Genomic DNA, 18,126 nt, shown 5'->3' with positions numbered 1-18,126 from the left:
TTATCTAACATGTTCATCTACTTAATATTTTATATAATATATTCAAAATATAATAATAGTTAGCTAATTAATCAATAATAATCCTCATTTATTGAGAAAGTACTACATTCTGGGGACAGGATTAAAAATTTTATATGCTGACTTTTTACCTAGTCTTAATTCTGTGAGATAATTCATTCTATTTTGTAAAGAGAAAGAAATGCATCTACTGTAAGTAAGTGAATAAAGTAGAACTCAAATAGGGTTCTTTGTGGTTACAATGTCTCTGGCCTTCATTTATTTTCTATGTAAAAATTCACTGATACTGTGGTCAATTTGACTTGTATTCAGAACCTGCTCTGCCTTTACTAAATATCAGCATGCAAGGGAAGCTTGAATGATTGATGGAGTACACTGACACTGGTGAACAGTTTGGCAGCTGATCACTCATGAGGGTTGCTGAGACTCTTTTAGGTAGAAAGAGTAATAGTATTTGGCGTCGCAAGACTTGCATTTAAATTCTAAATCTAAGAATTCCTTGGACAAGTTACTTAATGAGGTTGAGCCTTAACCTTCTTGTCAGTAGAGTTAATAGTATTAATATTTTGCCCCAGAGGTGCTTCAGGTATTATGTTACATGAAATTATATTGAGGATAGGAAAATCTAAGCTTGAGTTTAAGTAATTCACAATGATTGTCAAACTGATGGAATGATTTACCTTCCAGAAACCTATTTTCATGGACACTTAGGAATTTTCTGGCTTGAAAGCTTGTAGGGTGGGATAACCTCAAGGTAGATTCTTTTGCAGGGTAATGAGGAACCTTCATGAAGAAAATTCATCCTCAAGGAAGAAGGACCTAATACCCAGTCTCCTACATTGCAGGCAGATTCTTTACCATCTGAGCCACCAGGGAAGCCCGCAATGTATTCAATCAAATAATAAAAACTTAATAATTGTTAGGGCTTCCCAGGTGGTGCTAGTTGGTAAAGAACAAGCCTGTCAATGCTCCACATAAGACACATGGAATCTGCCTGTAGTGCAGGAGACCTAGTTTCTGTCTCTGGGTTGGGAAGATCCCCTGGAGGAGAGCATGGCAACCCATCCAGTCCTCTTGACTCGAGAATCCTGTGGACAGAGGAGTCTGGCGGGATACAGTCCACAGGGTCACAAAGAGTCAGACACAACTGAAGCAACTTGGCACACATGCATAATTACTGTAAAGAAGGAAAAATTCTAAATAGAGCTTGTGTCCCCCAGTAAAAATTATCTCCCAACTTAGTTGCCACTGAACTTTAGACCAAAAGCTAAGTAGAGCACAAAAATTGAAAGAACTGTTTAATAAATTCCTTATAAATTTTGCAGCACAAGAAAAAGTTGCCTTGGGGTCTGTCTGACAGAGGGAAATACAGGAAAAGCTCTCCCTTTGCCACAGACCATCTCAGAAGTTTGGAAACTTGGAGATTTTAAAAAATTGGATCAAAAGCACAGAAAGCACTAGTGGCACCAGAAGGAAAGACAATTTATATGTCAGCATGATTGGTCTAAGGGATACCAGATTGCAAGTGAAAGTATTTCTGGGTGGATCTGTGCCAGTGTTTCCAGAAGAGATTAGCATTTGAATCAGTGAGCAGAGTAGAGCAGGTGTCCACCCCAATGTAGGTGGGCATCATCCAATCTCTTGAGGACTCAAACAAAACACAAAATTGCAGAAAGGGTGCATTTGCTCTCTTTCTGCTTGAGTTGAGCGATCCACCTTCGCCTGCCCAGACATTGGCCCTCCTGCTTCTTAAGCTTTCAGACTCAAGTGCAATGGCAATTCAATGGAACACAGAACTTTTTTTTTCAATGAGTGGTACAATTGAACACCATATGCAAAAAGTAATAAACTTCAACCACATACTCAAATTGGTTCATAGATCTAAATGTAAAAGGTAAAGCTTTAAAACTTTCAAAAGAAAATGTAGAAAAAAGTCTTCATGACCTGGGATTAGGCAAAGACTTCTTAGATATTACACCAAATGCATGATCTATTTGTAAAATGACAAATGGATTTCATCAAAATTTAAAGCATTTGCACTTCAAAAGAATGTTAAGAGAATGAAAAGACAAACTAAAGCCTGGAAGAAAATATTTGCAAATCATGTATTAGTCAAAGTAGTTGTAACCAGAATATACAGAGGCTCAAAACTCAACAGTCAAAACATAAACTACACAGTTAGAAATGGCAAATGATTTAAACAGGTACTTCATTGAGGGGACATATGGATATCAAATAAACACATGGAAAAAAGATTCACATCTTTAGCCACTGGGTTAATACAAATTAAAACTATGATGAGATAACACTAGACAACTGGCAAAGACACAGAATAACTGAAACTCTCATTCATTGCTGTTGATAATGCAAAATAGTACAGTCACTGTGGAAAACAGTTTAGCAGTTGTCATAAAGTTAAAAATACACTTAACATATGACCCAAAAATTCTATGCCTAGGTATTAACTTTAGTGAAATGAAAACATATATTCACACAAAAACCTGAGATGAATGTTTATAGCAGCTCTATTCACAGTTGCTCCAAACTAGAAATAGTCCAACTGTCCTTTAACAATGGAATGGATAAACAAACTGAGGTTCATCCCCACAATGGCATACAACTCAGCAATGAAAATGAGTGAACTATTAATAAGTTATTTGGATAAGTCCCAAAGATATGCTGACTGAAAGAAGCCAGTCTCAAAATTTTACATACTGTATGCTTCTATGAATATTATATTCTCGAAAAGACAAACTTATAGTGACAGTGGATGCCAGGGGCTAGGAATGGGGAATGGAAGGGGCATCATCAGGAATTATTTAGGATGAGGAAACAGATGTGTGTCCTGACTGTGGTGGTGGTTACATGAATCTCTACATGTGTTAAAGTTCATAGACCTGTACACTAAAAATTAATTTTTGTGGTGGTGGCTTAGCTGCTAAGTCACTCAGTCATGTCTGACTCTTGCAAACCCATGGACTGTAGCCCGCCAGGCGCCTCTGTCCATGGGATTTCCTAGGGAGGATTACCGGAGTGGGTTGCCATTTCCTTCTCCAGGAGATCTTCTACACCCAGGGACTGAACCCACATCTCCTGCACTGCAGGCAGATTCTCCACCAACTGAGCCACCAGGAAAGCCCCCAAATTAATTTTACTGTATATTAATAATAATTAAAAAAATCACTAAGGGCAGCACTCTCCCAGGCTGTCTGCATCAAAAAATGCTGTCCTGCTCTTGCACTCTATTGCCACGTTACCATCTTTTCCAAAAGTGATTCAAATCCACTTCTTTTACCTACTCCATAATATTCAGTACACTATTCTCTGTCTCACCGAAACTGCTCCCTAAAGGCATTCACAATCCCTATTCTTCTGCCCACCAGGACTTCCTTAATAATTCTGCTCACTCTGCCCTTGACTCCTATAACTCTTTCTGTATCCTTCTTCTTGGCACATGTTCTAACACTTAGATTATTCAAAAAATGTTTTAGGTGCATATATTGATCTGTCATAACCAAAAATCTTTTTCTTCAAAGAGCATGCAGATAGAGGACAAAGCCCAGACTTGCTGGAGCCACAGTAATCAGAACGTTATGTCGAAGAAAGAGCCAATATTATTTCTATGAGGGTGAGACTCTGGGGAGACTAGCTTAGGACAAAATACCTAACTCTGTCAAATTATTAATTACAAAATTTCACTGAAGAATACATATACACATAACCACATAGGTACATATGTGCACACACATATAACTCTACTAAGCATACTTAGTTATCACTGGCCATTCAAAATGACTGGTTATGGTTAGAGTGAGGTGGGGTGGTAGTTTTTATTTTTATTTTCTAGATTAAACACTTGTAAAATTTCATTTTCATATCTCTTTTATACAATGCCTAATATGTTTGCTTTGGCCTCTCTTCTAATTTAATTATTTTAGTCATTTGTATTTTTGCAATCAAGAGCTGGAAGGGTCCAGAATATTTTGACATTGGTGAAGTTGCAAAATATTTTTACTCCAAACATCCTATCTTCAGCCGGACTAGTCTCCGTGTAGTTTTCTCTGCTGGAAATGTTCATTCCACATTCATTCAGTACACACTGATTGACAACTTACCACGTGCCAGGAACAATGTTAGCTGTTGTGAGTAAAATGATGAATAAAACAGAAATAGCACCTGCATTCATGGGGTCTACAGTCTAGTGACCATAGACAGACAAATGAGCCAGTATTTGCAGGGCCAATGGGTAAGGATATGTAAGTTATGGATGCACACAGAAGAGGTGCCTGACCCAGTCACTGGAAGTCAGAGACGGTTTCCTGGAGGGAAAGATGCTTGGCTGAGTTTTCAGAATAAATAAGACTCCTAGAGACCAAGAATGATGGGTAAGGATTGACAGAAGAAAAATATGTGACAACATTAGGTCCAGGAGTACTGGGATTTGATACCATCTTAACCTGACCTATTAGAAACTTGGCGTCATTCTCCTGCAAAGCCCTCCCTTGCTTCTCTGGAACACAGGCTCTTCTGTCCTGTGAACTCAGCAGAATATTTTGCCCGAATCTGTCATTTGGCATGTCTGTGCTGCCTGAAAGCCGAATATCTTTTCTTATGGGTGAGCCAGTTAGGATCACAGGCTCTTGGGTAAGAGTCCCTAGGTTTTCTCTGGATTTGAATTTCAACAGTGTGATATTTTACTACGTATTATCCTCTCTAGAAACTTCAGTTTCATCATCTGTAAATGTGAGTAATAATACCTACTGTACAGGGCTTTAATTACAAAGTTTAAGTGAGGTCACAAATGCAGCAGCGCATTTCCTTAACAGTGCATGTGCTATTGTTAAGCATCCAAAATAAATGTTACCTATTACTAATATGTGTGCATGCCATAGTTTCCCAGCTAAATTGTAAGTTCCTGGAAGGCAAAACCAAGTTTTAATCAAAAAAGGCTAAGAGTATTCCACACAAAATTGTATTGAATTCCTTCAATAATACCCTGAGTTTTATATTATTTTTCTGTTGTTTCAGATGTGAAGGCTGAGGCTCAGAGATGTTAACTTAAGTTTGCCAGTGAGTAAATGGGAGAATTAATCCTACGCCCCTCTCACTGTAAAGACCCTGCCATTTCCATGACATAATGAAATAAGAGAAGCAAAATGTGTCACTCTGGAGTTTTGGGTTACAAACAACAGAAATGGAGATTGACTTATGTAAGCTGAAAGGAAATGATTGGAAGTTTACCCCATAGCTCTCAGGTTAATGGGATGGCTGGAGGGCAAGGTCTGAGAAGGGAAGCTGAGCATCTAGAAACACAACCTGGTTAGTGTGCTTCCATGTTCCCCAGTCTGAGACACCAAAGCAGAGTCTAAACATACCCTGCCTTTTCCTGACCATGCTGTAGAATTGCTCACTGTCTCAGTCATGTCCAACTCTTTGTGACCCCGTGGACTGTAGCCCACCAGGATCCTCTGTCCTTGAAATTTTCCAGGCAAAAATTCTGGAGTGGCTTGCATTGCCTTTTCAAGTGGATCCTCCCAGACTAGGGCTCGAACCCACATCTCCTGCATTGGCAGGTGGATTCTTTACCACTGAGCCACCTGGGAAGCTGTAGCTTTATCCAAAGCAATAAATATGCTTTAAATCTAGGAAAAATCTGTTCTGCTTGGCTGCGCCTGGATTCCAAGTCAATTTGCCAGCCTAGGAGAAAGGAAAGATTTGGGTTTTAACTGTTGGGTGTTTCTTGTAGATTTCTGGGAACTGAGATGATACAGAATAAGCACAAAGAGGAGAAAGGGGCTGGGATTTTAGCTACTGTGAAAGGCTAAAGGAAAAGTTTGAGTATAAGGCAAATGAGAAAGAAAAGGAAATATGAACACAAAGATTAAGTCTAGGAAAAGATCCTAAGAGGAATAAGAAAACAAGCCTAGTTTTATATAATGTTTGTGAATAAGAAAAAATAAACAGAGAATCAATACCTAATAATATGGGATATCCTGATTTAGAAATCAAAATAGAAACAATCAGGCTAATTATAGGAAGAGCTTAGAGGGGCCAAAGAAAAAGACTTTGGGGTACTGTGTCAGAAGGAGTTATTAAAAGGAAATTAAGAGTTCCAGTTTCCTTCCCACTCCCCCACAAAACTAAAAGGTTGTTTGGGCCTCACCTTTTCCAGTAAGACCATGGATTCCTAACTGAGTCACACAAGCACTAAATCCTTTCATATTTCCTTTGATGTGTGAGTGTGTGAGATGGGGTGTCCAACCTCTCTCTGGGCCCTTAGCTTCAACGATAGAAACACAGAGAATAGAGAGGGAAGAAAATAACCATCTAGCTGCTCAAAGTAGAAAAATTTAATAGTAGAGGTGAGTGTTTTTTTGTGTTTTTCATGAAAATGCATGTTATTTTAAATATAACAGTAAGGACAGAGAGTTGGACCATAAAGAAGGCTGAACACCAAAGAACTGATGCTTTAGAATTGTGGTACTGGAGAAAATTCTCCCTTGGACTACAAGGAGATCAAACCAGTCAATCTTAAGGGAAATCAACCCTGAATATTCATTGGAAGAACTAATGATAAAGCTGAAGCTCCAAGACTTTGGCAACCTGATGAAAAGAGCAGACTCATTAGAAAAGACCCTGATTCTGGGAAAGATTGAGACAAGGAGGAGAAGGCAACATCAGAGGATGAGATGGTTGGATAGCATCACCAACTCAATGGACATGAGTTTGAGCAAACTTTGGGAGACAGTGAAGGACAGGGAAGCCAGGCATGCTGCAGTCCATGGGGTCACAAAGAGTCAGACATAACTGAGTGGCAGAACAACAACAGCATGTAAATCCTAGATCGATGCTGTTTTTATCGGGATCCTCCACTGTAAGCTATGTCTGCATCAACATATCTTATCATCAGGACTTTTCTCCATGTGAATGCGGGGAATTGTTAGAATCACTTTTTCATTTACTGAAGACTTCACATCAAGTATTATTCTAGATGTCTTCATTAAATCCTGATGTCAGTCTATGGGGTGACTGTCTCCATTATGCAGAAGAGGACACTGAAGCTTGTGGGTTTAGATAATGTGTACAAGTTCACACATAAAGACATCTGGGATTCTAACTTGTGTTTGGGAACACTTTGGCAGTTTAGCTGACTTCTGCCATAGATAAAAGAATACCAGTCCTTAAAATCCTAAGGCATAAGTTGTTCAGTAAAGATCTGGAGGCAGGCTCTTCAGCAATGCAGTGATGTCATCAAGGGCCGGGGTGTCTATCTTTCTACTTGGCTATATGCGTTGGTGCTATCTCATGTCCAAGAGCATGAAAAATATGTTGCAGTTTTAGGCATCCCATGGAGACATGACCATGTCTGTTTGAAAGGAGGAGTGGGCATGTCTTTCATAAATCTCTTTTTTATTAGTGAGAAAATCCACCCCTCCCCCTGCCAGCATCTCCTGTAAGTTTCCCCACATATACGGTTGACTAGTATTAAGTCACATGTCTATGCCTAAATCCAGTTTCTTTCCATGATCAGGGAATTACTATGATTGGCTTTGATCATTGATGATTTACTGGCTGAGATGGTTATAAGGGTCAGCTTCCCTTGGCAAGAAAAAGAAGGGCATTCATAGGGAAAACGGTGGTGGTGATGACAGCTGGGAAGGCAAGTGAATTTCTCTGCCACAGATACCACAAAATTCTTGTTCTAGGAACTAATTTAGTTCTAATACAAGTGATGGAAATGAAGGAGAGAAGAGGAAGGAAAAGCAAAGTGGAGATGGGGGAGGGGAAAGGAGGTAACACTTGTTATTTCATTGCTAAGTTGTATCCAACTTTTTGCAACCCCATGGACGAACCCAGGGACTCAGGTAGCTCACCAGGTGGTGGCTCTGTCCATGGGATTTCAGAGGCAAGAATACTTGAGTGGGTTGCCATTTCCTCCTCCAGGGGATCTTCCCAAACCAGGGATCTAACTCAAGTCTCTTGTGTATCCTGCATTGGTAGGCAGATTCTTTACTACTGAATCAGCTGAGAAACCTGAGGTAACACTTACAGATCATTTACTGTGTAAATTATTTAAGTCCCTTTCACACACTTCACCATATGTTCTTCCTATGGTACTTTTATTGAACCCATTTTCAAGAAGCTCTATAGAGACTTTCAAATCATGTGGCCCCACAATGGAGAAATGATCATTTTAATCCAAAACTGATTGAGAGAAAGTACATGTTCTGTTGCTCTTCAGGAAGATTGATTAGAAGTTATCCACTATTGATTCAAGTATAAAGGAAACTTATTTCAAAGAAAAACTGCCATTTTTCTGCAGTCTAATGCAGAACTAGTCTAATGCCTCTTGGCACATTCAACTCTCTCTATATACCCAATTAAGCTAAGTCACTAATTCATTACTTGTATGCATGCACCGTGCACTACTCTATGTTGTATTTCTTGGTATTGGATAATTGAGGAAGAGGAGACTTTTCTGACACTCCACTAGATCCCTATTTCCATATATCAGAAGCTATGACAACCATAGACAGTACTGGTATGGAACCAAGAAAAAAAAAAAAAAAAAAAGAAAATCAGAAAAAAACACAGACAGGAATGGTACAAGGAACTCCAAGAGAGGCTTCTAATATTTCATTGTTATTGAAAATTACACTTCATAAAAAGTCTTGTTCATTTAAAGTTTGAAGAGTGACAGAAAAATGGCTTTCAGACTTAGGTCTGCTAAATGTAGGATAAATCAAAAAAGATGGAACAAGGAGAAACTTCAAGAAAAACAAAACAGAAAGTCAGTATGCAGTATAAATAACACTTCATTAGTGCTACAGTGCCTTACCAAACAGCCTAGAAAATTCCACTGTGTAATCGTAGTATACAGTGCAGGAAAGAATAATTTACTATCATTTGGGGTCTGTAATCCCTACCATGGAAAGGGGAATGTTCACATATAACTCTCTAATGATAGTGGACTTGCAGGCATAAATCCCTAAATGATGAGATGTGAATATATTTCAGAAATTCAAGTTTCTGTTGGGTTAGAAAAAGTTAGGCTCTCTAGTTTGATTGGCTTTCATATAGAAATCTGTTGCTTATCTGGTGAGAACTGCAGTCTTGGGAGTGAGCTACATCCATTCTGCATCTTAAGAGGGGCCACCCTCCAGAGTAGGGCATAGTGGTTTAGTCTCTTTCTCATCAGGCACACATCAACACTATAAACACACAAGTTTTAGTTAGTCGTAGTCAATGCCAAAGCCATGGCAGCCTGCCACACCATCCAAAAACACTCTCAGCAATAACCCAAGTGTTTTCTGTCAGGAAAGCTTTTTCTGTGCTAAGTTTTAGATGTTCAGCTTTGAGTGGGTCCGGAGGAAAAAAAAATGAAGAACAGGGAAAATTAATAATTTCACTATTCACCCTTCAAACTCCTCTTTCCTCTCTTAGCAAAGGTTCTTATCTCAATACTGCTTAATTCTCAAACTCTCTTCTATGAAATCATCTCTAAAGCAAAGATCTAAAACTTATTAACATGGGAATGTAAATTAAAGACAGGAGTTTAAGTGTTACTTCCCTCAGAGGCATTTTTTAAAAATTTAAATCTCAATCTAATCCTTAAGCTAAGCAAGATTTAGAAAGTTTTCCAAAGGAATGTTCACCAGACAAAGATGACTAGATATCGTACAAGAAGTCGAGAGTTCCCAGAGGCTGGATTAGACCATATGATGTCTGTGTAGCAGTGCTTATTTGCAGGGAGAGATCATTAGGGTTTAACCAGGAAGACCATATAATTACAGTAGATCCTTGAACAACACAGGGGCTAGTGGCACTGGCCCCTATGTAGTTGAAAATCCATGACCTTACAACTGGCCCTCCATATCTATGGTTCCACATCCCCATATTCAACCCACAGTGGATCTTGTAGTACTGTAGTACATATTTATTGAAAATAAATCCACATATAAGTAGACCCGAGTAGTTTAAACTCACATTGTTGAAGGATCTCTCATACAATCAAGCAGGAGAAAGATGTCAGATGTCTAAAGGAGGGACAACACAAATGTAAAAATCAGATTCAGATGCCAGGCAGGAAGGGTAGAGGCTGGGGATGGATAAGACTAGTGTTCCAACATCGGTGATTTAAGGGGAGGCTGTGAATGACACAGAGAATGCCAGAACCCCCCTGTGAAATTACACAGGATACCCAAGACGGGCTGGGTTAAATCAGAGCTTCTTTATCTGGTGGGATGGGGGGCAGAGAAGAGTGAACAGTGGTCCATGGACAGCCTTCAGGAGGTCTGAAAACACCTTAAACTCTTACTTATAAGGTTGTGCACAAAGACTTGAAGTTTTAAGTTCTCAGAGCAGCTCCACCCTAAAGTGTCTAAGTCAGTCAGTTCAGTCGCTCAGTCGTGTCCGACTCTGCGACCCCATGAACCACAGCATGCCAGGATTCCCTGTCCATCACCACTCCCAGAGTTCACCCAAACCCAAGTCCATCGAGTTGGTGATGCCATCCAACCATCTCATTCTTTGTTGTCCCCTTCTCCTGCCCTCAATCTTTCCCAGCATCACGGTCTTTTCAAATGAGTCAGCTCTTCGCATCAGGTGGCCAAAGTATTGGCGTTTCAGCTTCAGCATCAGTCCTTCCAATGAACACCCAGGACTGATCTCCTTTAGGGTGGACTGGTTGGATCTCCTTGCAGTCCAAGGGACTCTCAAGAGTCTTCTCCAACACCACGGTTCAAAAGCATCAATTCTTCGGTGCTCAGCCTTCTTTATAGTCCAACTCGCACATCCATACATGATCACTGGTAAAACCTTGACTAGACGGACCTCTGTTGACAAAGTAATGTCTCTGCTTTTTAATATGCTGTCTAGGTTGGTCATAACTTTCCTTCCAAGGAGTAAGTGTCTTTTAATTTCATGGCTACAATCACCATCTGCAGTGATTTTGGAGCCCAGAAAAATAAAGTCAGCCACTGTTTCCAGTTTCCCCATCTATTTGCCATGAAGTGACGGGACCAGATGCCATGATCTGTGTCTAAGTACAGCATGCCAGTGAAAGAGGTCTTTGTGGGTACCTGCAATCCACTGCAGTGGTATAGTCTATTGTCAGTCGTGGGTTCAGCCTGGTTCCCACCTTCTAATTCCATCTTCTTCCAGCACCTGTAGCAGAACTGATAGTCCATGTTCACTTACTCCTTCCTTCTGGTACCGTGGAAAGGGGAAATGTTTACTTGACTAGTACTGCTATGCAGTAGCATCTCTCTCTCTCTCCCCATGAAAATGAAATGATGTAACCTCTCACTGTTTCACCCTGGAAATGCAGCTTGTCCCCACTGCCTCATCACTACTCTGCTGGAAAACCAACTAGTTAGCTACAGGCTCTTGTCTTTCAGATTTCTCAGGTGTGAGCCAGATGTCACTCTACATGCTGAATGCCAGAGAACACATAAACACATATCAAGCTCCCCAAAAAATGCCCCTTGCCCTAGAATTACAGTTGGAGACATGGTGAGGATAGAATACACAGTACACTAATAGCACTTTCAAAAATCCTTTTTGATTTCACACTTTAATTTTTTCAATAAAAGCTCCTTTTTTATTTCTTTTGGCACTTTAACTTCAAATGTTCTATGCTATCACGTGGGTGCCAGGTGAAGGTATTGAAGCCTGTAATGAGGTATCTTCTTGCAAACCTTCCTTGGAATAATCTTCCAGTGGGATATGGAAGGAGTTGGAGTCTTTCCTTGCAGCCACGTGTACAACTAAGACTGAAATTGTTTCATTTTGACCACCTGTGACTTGTGGGTATGTTAGGGGGTGGCATGGGTTCCATGACTAGAAGCAGTATCCCCTGGAGACAAGAACCAGCCTCTCAAAGCACAAAGTGCTCCGAAGAAATCAGTCCTGAAAGAACCATGGCTCCCTCTGGCAAAAATGGGCAAACATTTGGTTTACACATGAAGAGGAGGCTTGCCTGGTCTGCATTTTACTATTTCATGAGGGGTAAACATGTTCTTTCAGGGCACATGCTTCTTCCTTTATTGGATGTTTAGGGTCACATATCCCTGTTGATGGGGTACACACAGTGGGATGGAGAGGCTGAAGAGCCACAAGAGAAGAGAAGAAGAGGGGTTTCTGGGCAGTTCCTTTAGGGAAACTTTTATGTTTGCAAACAGCAGCAACAATAATGATGAAATACCATGCAGGGGCTGACTTACATTTCTGTTCTAAAACAGAGTATTTGCCATCCAGTGGGTTTTTAGTATTCCGGTCTGTAGCCGGAGTGGCTTGCGGCCAGTCTCAACATTGCTAGAGAAGCCCAGAGGGCTTTCTTAAAAGTCCCAAATTGTTTGTGTTCTTTTCAAAACAGAATCAAATACAGAGATATCTCACTTATCCAGCCCTACGGGGAACAGACCATTCCACAGAAATGCATTTTTCAGTTTTTGCCATGATTTAATAAAGTTTGCAAAACTGTTTTTGGTTTGCTTTTTTTTTTGTCCACCCTATTTTATTCCAATCTTTATAACAACCCATAGTACAGGATATGAGAGGCTTTCTTATCCCACTTGTAACCTGCCTTGCCACCATGACACAGGTAGAATAACTCATGTTTGCCTTCCGTGGCTTTGGGTATTCTGATCCCACGGGTAGTTCATATATATATATATATATATATATATATATATATATCATATATAGGATACTTTGGGAAAATTCCATTTTTATTCACTATTAGTGAAGAGAAAGGAGCAGGCAATGGCACCCCACTCCAGTACTCTTGCCTGGAAAATCCCATGGACAGAGGAGCCTGGTAGGCTGCAGTCCATGAGGTCGCTGAGAGTCGGACACGACTGAACGACTTCACTTTCACTTTTCACTTTCATGTGCTGAAGAGGGAAATGGCAGCCCACTCCAGAGTTCTTGTCTGGAGAATCCCAGGGACGGGGAAGCCTGGTGGGCTGCCATCTCTGGGGTCGCACAGAGTCAGACACGACTGAAGTGACTTAGCAGCAGCAGTGAAAAGAAGTTATTGTTGTTCAGTTGCTCAACTGAACCCAACTCTTTGCAACCCCATGGACTGCGGCACACCAGGCTTCCCTGTCCTTCACTATCTCCCAGAACTTCCTCAAACTCTTGTCTATCGATTTGGTGATACCATCCAACCATCTCATCATCTGTTCCCCCCTTCTCCCCCTGGTCTCAATCTTTCCCAGCATCAGGGTCTTTTCCAATGAGTCAGATCTTTGCATCAGGTGGCCAAAGTATTGGAGCTTCAGCTTCAGCATCAGTCCTTCCAATGACTATTCAGGACTGATTTTCTTTAGGACTGACTGTTTTTATCTCCTTGATATCCAAGAGACTCTCAAGAGTCTTCTCCAGCACCACAGTTTGAAAGCATCAATTCTTCGGTGCTCAGCCTTCTTTATAGTTCAAATCACATCAGTACATGACTACTAGAAAAACCATAGCTTTGACTACATGAACCTTTGTCGTCAAAGTGATGTCTCTGCTTTTTAGTGAAGAGAAGAGTTTAATTATATTCATTAAGTGTTTGCAGTCAACTTTTTTTTTTTTTTGCAGTCAACTTTTTAAGTGCCAAGTTGTTAGGTACTGTTGAAGTTATTTAGGTTTAATCAATAATAGAGAGAGAGAGAGAGATGCTGGACGTAGAAAAGTCTGGGATTTCCAGCTCCTGCCAATGCAGGAGATGTAACAGATGAGGCTTCGATCCCTGGGTCAGGAAGATACCCTAGAGGAGAGCAGGGCAACCCACTTCAGTGTTCTGGCCTGGAGAATCCCAAGGAGAGTGGAGCCTGGCTGGCTATAGTCCATAGGGTCTATAGAGTTGGACACCACTGCACCGACTTAGCACAGGATGCAATCAGTGGGGCGGCTGGAATGCTATGGCTGTGGCCGAACCTGGGAGGCAGGTCACTACTAAGAGGAAAGGTCAGGGAGGAAAAGCAGAATTGAGAGTTGGAAGAGCAGATCATGAACCTGAGAGAGGAAAGGAGTCTTTAGTAAGACAGAGACAGAGTTGGGCAAGACACAGCAAGGTCATGTGAATAGGCACCTGCTGCTCACTAGTTAGCAGTTCCTTCATATGTGGATCACCTTGACTGGCCCACTCTTCAAGCACCCAACCCCAGAGCCTCTGGGGTTTTAGGAGGATTCTAACAGAAAGAGACATGTGGTTCCTGATCTCAAACTTTTTACTGTCCTAAATTGACCCCAAAATTTCTTATTTCCTATGGCTATACCATCAAGTTTCATTAGCTTTTGAAAAACTAAAATCATCTTACAGGAATTTTTTGGAGGTCTCCTACTCTGATAAACATTTTCATTACGTTCCTTTCAAAATATGTAAATCCTACTCTATCAAACATTTAAAGTTGAATCGTGGGTTGTTCATTGCCCTTTTGAGAGTTGAAGAGCAGAGACATTTGCTGAAAGGAGAAAAGGCAGTGCTGTATCAGACTTCAAAAGCGGCCTGTTCCAGGGAATCCCCTCGTGGTCCAGTGGGTAGGACTCTGCCTGCACTGCAGGGGCCCAGGCTCAACCCCTTGTTGGGGAAGTAGGATCCCTGGTTGGGGAACTAGGATCCCACAAGCCACACAGCATGGCAAAAAAAAAAAAAAAAAAAAAAAAAGGGCAGCATATTCCTGAGATAAATGTATAACCAGAAGAATATATAGGCACATCTTTTGAACACCAAAGGAAATCCCCTTTCTTTAGACTTAGCCGATTACTTCCACATAAAGAAGTCTGTGTCTGCCATCTCCTGAGATTCTTCCCTGCTTTTGTCTTCCCCTCTTCCCTGATAGCTCAGACAGTAAAGAATCTGCCTCCAATGCAGGATACCTGGGTTTGATCCCTGGGTTGGGAAGATCCCCTGGAGAAGAAAATGGCAATCTACTCCAGTATTCTTGTCTGTAGAATTCCATGGACAGAGGAGCCTGGTGGGCTACAGTCCATAGGGTCAGAAAGAGGTGGACACGACTGAGCAACTAATACTGCCTCCTCCCATGGACAGGCTACATCCTTGAGTTCCCTTAACTCAGTCAACTCTAGCATTGACTGAAAGAGTTCCTGCATTTGTTCAGAACTCCCAGTTCCTTCCAGCTGTGACTTCACACTGATAAGGGAGCTTTGGGAATGTGAGGTCCTTGTTTTTGAGCCTGAGTCAGTATTAGCACGTTAAACACACCCTGTCAGAAACCTACCAGCTGTCCCAGTTCACACTGGAGCTTCTGATCTGGGCCTCCTGCTGAGGAACTAGTTTTCCAGGTCCTTTCTTCAATTTCTGCCTTTTCCTTCCCCAGACAAAGGAGCTCCTCTTCTGCAGCCAGGCTGGGGGCTAGTGCCTGGGTACCCAATTACCAAGCGCCTGATAACCATCTGCAAGCTGGTTTATACTATAGGAAATCAATCCTGAATATTCATTGGAAGGACTGATGCTGAAGCTAAAGCCCCAATACCGTGGCAACCTGATGAGAAGAGCTGACTCACTGGAAGAGACCCTGATGCTAGGAAAGATTGAGGGCAGGAGGAGAAGAGGGTGACAGAGGATGAGGTGGTTGGATGGCATCATTGACTCAATGGACATGAGTCGGAACAAACTCCGGGAGATGGTGAAGGACAGGGAAGCCTGGCGTGCTACAGTCCATGGGGTCACAAAGAGTCGAACATGACTGAGCATCTGAACAACAGTGACAAATAGGATGTGAGTGTCACCAGTTACCAGGATCCTCAGATGTTGGGTCCTACAGGGTGCTGTAATATCATCCTTAGTGCCAGACATACACCTGAAACTTCACTGAAGACCAAAATAATTGTTACCTCCCCTATTTTAGTCAAGATGAAGCACTCCTTTTAGTCGCTAACAGTAATAGACCATCATCTGTCTGCTGCCAGCACTGGGCGTCTCTCCTTATAGCTCCTGTCTTACTTGGTTACTTACAAATCCTAATGGAAAATAGTCGTTATGGGGTATTAAAAATATCTTCCTAAAAAGTACAAAGATTTTCAGTAAGACATAAAATAGTGTTACTTTAGTGTTAACTGAATATCAGATTATTTTTCAGAGGAAAATTACAGGCATCATTGAAGTGTGGTAAGAAACTTGGATTTAGGTTTGTGTTGGGAGGTGGAAGGATATCTGAGAAGACTATAAATACAAGTATAGAAGATTAGCTTTTCTCAGTTTTGCCAACACTGGCATGAGGGAGTTAAATTTCTGCCTATTAAATGTTTTAAACCATAAAAATATTTTCCTTGTCAGTTAACTTAGTTCTGAAAATTCTAAGGGGAGACTTTCAAATAAGCACAATTAATCATTCAGATTCAGCCATTCTGAAACACTTAAATTATTATCTGAAATAATGGGAAAGTCAGATGATACCTTTTATTTAAATTGTCTGATATATATTTCTATACTCAAAATTGTGGGCTTTCCTGGTAGCTCAGCTAGTAAAGAAACTGCCTGCCAGTTCAGAAGATACAACAGATGTAGGTTCAGTCCCTGGGTCAGGAAGATCTCCTGGGGAAGGAAATGGTAACCCACTCCAGTATTCTTGCCTGGAGAATTCCATGGACAGAGGAGCCTGGCGGGCTACAGTCCATGGGGTCACAAAGAGCTGGGCACAACTGAACCCCCACACACAGATTCAAAGTTGTCAAGTACAGAGGAGAGATAATTTCATGAAGTTTTGCATCTTGAGAACTCTGGAACTGAATAAAATAAGTTCTGTGTTGGAAAATGGGGGCTGTTTGTTTCTCAGATCTATCTGTACTTTGTATTTTAATTTTCTCTTCTCTTTCTTACATCCACTTCTGAGCTGATTGCTCATTTTGAAATGCCTCTTAGAGCATCTAGTTCTATGATTTAAACTTGGTAGGTGCTGAATAATGTTTGTTAAAATAGATTGAAATCAACATAACAACATATGGGCCCATTTTACCTATAATTCTAGGGCAAGATTGACTTTTTTGTTTTTTCTGTTGTGCGATGAAAGCAAGTTGGCAGAGAGCTAGCAACCTTTCATTCCCTGGAATCACTTTTATTATTTATTTACTATTTGTAGTACAAACATGATTCCAGGAACTTAAGCAACTAAAATGTAGTTTTCTACTTAAATTCAATCCCTCTGTTTAGAAACCTTCTATCTATCAGGGAGAGTTTGGCAAAATTCAGAAACTAGTAAGAAAAAAAAAAATGACTGCAACTGTTCTTGGGATAGAAGAGAAAAGAGAGGAGAAATATTTATTGAATCCCTTCATGCTTAACAGACCCATAACTGTTTCCAGAACCAGTTCAAACTAATTCTGTGTCTTGCATGATTTTATTTTGGGTTTAACAAACTTTAGGACCATGGAAGGGAGAACTGGTTGGCAAAACATTTCAGACTATTCTTTTCTCTCCTCTCTTTCTCTTAAATGGTTTGGGCCTTGGCAAAACCAAAAAGTGCTTTTTTCCTAATGCTTTTTAATTTCTTGTGTGTTTAATTTTTAACTAAATGTGCATTTCAAAGGAAATGTAACCCAGCTGTTTCTTATTCTTTTGCACTCAACAAAATGGTACTTTGTAAAAGCCATTCGATGTCCAAGAAGCCTTGAGCCCTTTTTTAAAAAAAGTACGGCTTTCTTTTCTTTGAACCAAGAATGCAAGCTTCTCCAAGAGAAGAGCTGGAACCAAGAAAGACTGGGATTTGGTTTAATTTAAACTCAATTTATAAGTGAGAGAATGATTGCAGCCTTGGCAGGATGTAGGTATTTCCAGGTAACTGAAATTTAACTCTTTTATTTATGAGCCCTGACCACATCCAATAGTGGCATTTCTATATTCTCTTCCCTGAGGACTTCACAGAAGGGAAAGTAGTGTCTATGTGTCTATGGATGCTGGAGGCAGAGAGGCATGGGAAGCAGAATGTAACAGGAAGGACAGAAATCCTACGTTTACAGTTACATTAGGAAAAAGCGTAGAATGAACCCTGATTATTTGGGACTTCAGTGTTCAAGAAAATAATCATATTCACAAGAGTAAAGATGAAAAAGTGTTTACATGTAGCTTACTAAATGAATATAACTCTCAATAAAAAT

The sequence above is a fragment of the Odocoileus virginianus genome, chromosome 11 (genome assembly GCF_023699985.2).
Source record: "Odocoileus virginianus isolate 20LAN1187 ecotype Illinois chromosome 11, Ovbor_1.2, whole genome shotgun sequence".
Taxonomy (NCBI): Eukaryota; Metazoa; Chordata; class Mammalia; order Artiodactyla; family Cervidae; genus Odocoileus; species Odocoileus virginianus.
Note: the sequence above shows the minus strand (reverse complement) of the source record.